We start from the raw sequence: 5,886 nt of genomic DNA, 5'->3' as shown, positions 1-5,886 counted from the left end.
ACAAGGAGATACTAGAATGGAAGCAGGACAAGCCAGATGAAGACACAAAGGAGGGGAGGCAAAGGGATTTAAGTCCCATCTGATTTGAGCCCTGAAGGATGAGGAGGATTGAAGCAAGGATTTGGGGAAAATGTGTTCTGAATTCCGTAAGAACTTTTGTCATACAGCTCATTCACAATTACAAAAACGCATTTACTTTGTGCTTTGCGATTTTCAAAGTGACTGTGCGTATCTTGATTTATTTGAATCTTTTATCAGCCTTATGAAATCGATATTTTGGAGCACATTCTTCGGGTTAGTTGTGGGAGAGGAGTCTCATAAAGATAACACACATTTTATAATCTCCAAGAATAAAGTTTAGTGGATTTTGGGGTTCCAGGTTTACATAAATGGAAATTGAAGTTTGGAACTAAAGGACTTGCCAAAGTCACACTTGTGCTACAAGAACGACATGAACTCCAGTCTCTGATTATGTGTGGTTTTTAGTCCTTTTATTACATATATGGTGGTCCCGAAGCAAGATGAAATCACCCATAATGGGCACAGAATATCTGAGGTCTTTTCCTCAAAATAATATTGGAAAATTGCATACTTTGGTTTTAGAAACTCCAACATATCAACATTATGCAGAAAAAGAATAAACAGGACTCTCTGAATGTGTTTTCTCTGGCTTTGCAATGCCAAAACATATCACTCACATCCTGGTAGAGTAAAACAAACAATCTTTCTGAGTCTCCTTATTCAGTGAGCTTCCACAACTAGGAGGCCAAGGCATTTCACAGGGACGTCAAGGGAAAAGGTTGGGATATGTCAGCCCTGGGGCAGGGGCGGCTGAAGTCACTACTTAGGGTTTGGAGCCAAGGACAACTGTCCAAATCCAAAGGCAAGCTCGGGTGGCAGGTAGTAGGGCAGGCTGGGGTTAGTCACAGAACAGGCTGGACACTGGAGAACCAGAAATCTACTGCCATGAGACAGGATCAGTTCAAGGGCACCCAAAGTCAAAGAGTCAGATAAGGCCACAGGGAGTGAGAGAATAAAAGGTTGGGCGAGGGATCAGGGAGGGCAACGCAGAAGGACTGATCAGTATCAGGGAAACTCAATCCCTGAATGGGTTTCCTGTTCCTACTTCTGAGGCTTTCTTCAACAATGGTTTGGTGGGACTCTGTCACAGAAGGGCTGGTCTAGACTGCACAGGTGAGAACGAGCTACAGTTCACTGGCTGAAATGAGGCGGGCTAGGAGGAGGGTTAGCCCAGCTCTGGTGAGTCAGTTACAGAGAGGCAGATATGGTAGCAAAACCCCTTCAGCCACATGGGACACCAGCCTCAGAAGCATGCATATACTGTTGAAAATTTGTATTTGGCCCAAACATCATCATTTCACTTCAAATGAAGCACCTTTAAAAAGTGTTTATTTTTCAAAAAGGTTCGTAGTAAATGAATAGTAAGTGGCTTTTAGTGGGGGGAGGGGGGATGAAGTGAAACAAATATTCTTTTCAGTGAATCAGAAACATATACATCACACTGTCTTTGAAAAGTATATAGGTCTGAAAAAAAAAGGGCCAAAACCTTTCTTTTGAAAAACCCAAATATTTGGAATTCTATACCATGCCCCCAACTGGAAACCAGTTTGAGATGCTGGGATAAAAGTAGATTTGAGCTAATTACCCTGAATTATGAAAGAACTAAGGATGATGGGAACCCTCATACGGTGATTAAAAATGTGCCAGCCACTCCTCTGAGCAACATATATGTGTTCATTTAATCCTTTCAGCAACCCTATAAGTCCTATCATTATCAATATTTTACCTTTGAGGTAATTGAAATACAGAGAAATTAAATGACGTGGCCAAGATCATACAGTTCATAGAATCCCTCAAAAGATGGATGTGGTAAAATGTAATCCCATTTGCTCTCTTCTTTCTCAGCAGTCATGCCAGGAGCCAGGGGCATTTTTGAGGTTGATAACTCCAAATTTGTGCTTCCATGTAGCTAAGAGGTTCGATTTTCTGTCCTGCAGTTAGCCTAAAATATAGGCATACTTCATGGCTAAAAGAGTGATGACTATGCTGAGTAGTGAAATTTTGTAAACCTTTTAAGCTTTAGTGTCATAAATGAAGATACATATGTGTCAGATAGAATGATCGCTGCTATTATTTTGCTCCAAACTTTCTTCCCACACAGTTACTGGGTTAGACTAGGGGCTAAGAACAGGGGCTGGGGTTAATTCCTAGCCAAACTTACTAGTGATGCAACTTGGAAAGTTATTTAACCTACAAGGAGCTGGTGTTTCATTTTCTGCACAGTGGGGATAATAATAGTCCCTATCTTACAGGCTTGTTGGTGGCCTTAAACACGATGCATACTAAATGCCTTGCACAGGACCCAACACTAAGTGTTCAGTACGTGCCAGTTATTATGGTTGGTTTTTATTATTCTGAAGATGAAAACAGAGGAAATCAGGGAGGAAAGAATCTTTAAACTTCATCATATCTCTGGCTCTCTTCTCTCTTTTAAAAATTCTACTCAAGATGCAGTTAGGACTTCGACATTTTTAAGATGGGAAAGGCCAATGTAACCTTTCTCTCTTGTTTTGCCCATCTGAAAAAATGACAGTTTCTTACTGGATTAATGGGATCACTGATCCAGGAGAGAAGAGTTGATGAATAGAAGGGACAGACAAGAGGCAGGAATGAAAGATAAGAATTTTGGGGGGAAGGGAAGCTGACTAGGAAAGAGTAGGGAAACATTGATAGTAACACCTTGTTTTAGGAACTTAGAGGAGCTGGCAGTGGTGCTGTGGATGGAATGTGACGTTGAATAATTTTATAGGTGATGACATCTACATTATCATCCACATCAGGGAACCAAACTTCCTAAGCAGGGTTTAATAGAGACTTGTTTTATACCGACTTCACTATGTAACACATATTTTAAGATGTTTTCATGAATTCTCCACAGGTAGTTAATTTTGTGGAATATTATTAATTGGTATATTCCCTTCCTCTTTCTCACCAGTATTGGCAATATCGAGAAAATAGAAAAAGTATACTAAGATATTTATTAGAAAATACTATGTTTAAAAGGGAACTTACCTATATACCAGTAATATTCCATTAGAAAATATAATAGAAAAAAAATCTCATTCGAAAATTAAAATAACATAAAAAGTCTCCATAAGACTTTTGTGGAGAAAACTGCAAACCTTTACTGAAAGATATAAAAAAAGGCCCAACTAAATAGTAGATTTGACCATTGAAGAATTGAGGAAAACTAGGTGTTTTTAAATGTCAATTCTCCTCCAAATAATCTACAAATTCAATGTAAACCTAATCAAAATACAAGAAGGATTTAAAAATGAAATTTAACAGGATGATTCTAAAAGTTTTATGAGGGAAAATGTGCAAGAATAACTAAGGCAATTTTGAAAAGGAATTACAGAGCAAGGGCTTGCCAATAGCACCTGTTAGAAAATAAAATAAAGTTGTATTCATTGAAACAGTGTGTTGCTGGTGCAGGAATAGAAGTGTCAATGAAACAGAATAGAGGTTAGAAACATATATTATATACAAATTTGGTACATTATGGTTCTGGTGTTTAGGTCAGAGTTGAAAGGGTAGGTTATTCAATAAATCAGCTCTCCATTTGGAAAAAAATAGTCAGATGTCTGTCTCACAAGATAAACTCAGTTGGATTAAAGACATAAGTACTTAAACTATGTAACAAAAGAAAATTCTTAAGTGTAGGGAAAACATTCATAAAAGCAAAAACCGTAAAGGAAAATACTTATAAATTTCATTAATAATAACTTATAAACCCCTGTACCACAAAGTTCAATAAAAAGTTAGAAAATAACTAACAGATTGGAAGAAAATATTTGCAACACATATAACAGACTGAGGGTTCACATTAGAAATATATGCTTGTAAGAAAAATAAGTGACAGAAAAGGGGATGGGGGAAGAAGCTATGAAAAGACAATTCATAGACGTAGACATACAAATGCCAATAAAGTCATGAATAGATGTCTGATCTCACTAGTAATCAAGAAGTAAAAATTAAGATAATGTGCCATTTAAAAAATCAATTTGGAGAAATTGAAAAAAATTGATGATGTCCAATACTGGTAAGGTAGTAGTTTGACATATTCTCATACACTATTGTTTGGAGTGATAATTATCACAGCTGATAAGAAAGGTGATTTATTGCCACTTATCAAAGCTAAACAATCACATTCCCCATGACACCCAAATATCACCCCTTGTTTTCTACCCTGGAGAAACATTTGCAAATGTACAGAAAGAGGAACATGTTCACTATTGTGTTGTTTGTAATAGCGAAAGCATCAGAAAAAAAATCTAAATTTCTATTTAATTAAAAAAGTTGAGGGGCTTCCCTGGTGGCAGAGTGGTTAAGAATCCACCTGCCAATGTAGGGGACACAGGTTCAAGCCCTGTTCCGGGAAGATCCCACATGCCACGGAGCAACTAAGCCCATGCACCACAACTACTGAGTCCGCACGCCTACAGCACTTGCTCCGCAACAAGAGAAGCCACCGCTATGAGAAGCCCGCACACCGCAACAAAGAGTAGCCCCTGCTCGTCACAACTAGAGAAAGCCCGCCTGCAGCAATGAAGACCCAACACAGCCAAAAAAAAAAAAAAGTTGAACTGTAGTATTTTCATACTGTGGAATTCTAAGAAGTTAAAAGGGATGAGTTAGTTATATTTGTAGCAACATGTTCAGATCTCTAAGCTCATTTGTTAAGTTAATGACCCAAGTTGCTGCATGATGAGTAGAGTACAGTAGATGCCATTTATTAAAAACAAAAGAAAACACTTGGCATTGTCAGTCCTTTTGATTTTAGCATTCTTAGAGGTGATGTTGCCACACTGTGGTTGAATTTGCATTTCTCTGATAACTAACGATGATGAACACCTGTTTATAGGTCACTTGAACATCTTTTTTGAAAAGCCAATCAGGTCATTTGCTTATTTTGAATTGGGTGGTCTATTTCTTTTGTAGAAGTTTTTGATTGTAGGATTGATTCATAATTCTTTCTCCAGAAAGTCTTTTGTCAATGATATGTAATTACAGAATCTTCTCCCATCATATAACTTGACTATTCACTCTCTTAATGTTAGCAAGAAAGTAAATTAACTGAAACTCTCATACATTGCTAGTGGAATTGCAAACTGGTATGACACTTTGGACACTGTTTTGGAAGAACCCATAAAATTAAACATATGTGCACTTATGACCCAGTGGTTCCACTCTTGGGTGTATGAGTGGAACACAAATGAGATCTTATATACACTAAAAGACATGTACAAGAACATTTATAATGCTTTAAAAGCTCCAAACGGGAATCATCTCAAATGTTCACCAACAGTAGTGGACTAGAGAATAGATTGTGGTATATTTGTACAACAAAATATTACATAGCAACGATAGAGAACAAATAACTACCATGTGCAAAAACACCGACGGTCTCATGGCGCTACTAAGCAAAAGAATGTAAGCACAAAGTGTGCATATTGATGATGCCATTTATATGAATTTCAAAACCAGGCCACACTAATCTATGATGACAGAAGTCAGACTAGTGGTTCCCTTTGAGAAGTTATCGATTAGGAGGGGACAGGGGGCATTTTGGAGATCTAGAAATATTCTGATGTGAGCGTATACCTACGTATGTAAGTATATGTAAAAATCCATCAACATGTGCACTAAAGATTTGTGGAACATATTTTATATAATTTAAACTTCATAAAAAAGTTTTTAAATTTTTAGAAAAACCTCACGAGATAGACACTATTATTATCCACATCATACAGATGGTGTACCTCTTTTGCTTTCTGCTAGAGTTTGTGGGAAGACCTATTCCCA

The sequence above is a fragment of the Orcinus orca genome, chromosome 11, assembly GCF_937001465.1.
Source record: "Orcinus orca chromosome 11, mOrcOrc1.1, whole genome shotgun sequence".
NCBI classification, from domain to species: Eukaryota; Metazoa; Chordata; class Mammalia; order Artiodactyla; family Delphinidae; genus Orcinus; species Orcinus orca.
The sequence above is the reverse complement of the archived record's forward strand: the minus strand, read 5'-3'. Positions refer to the sequence as shown.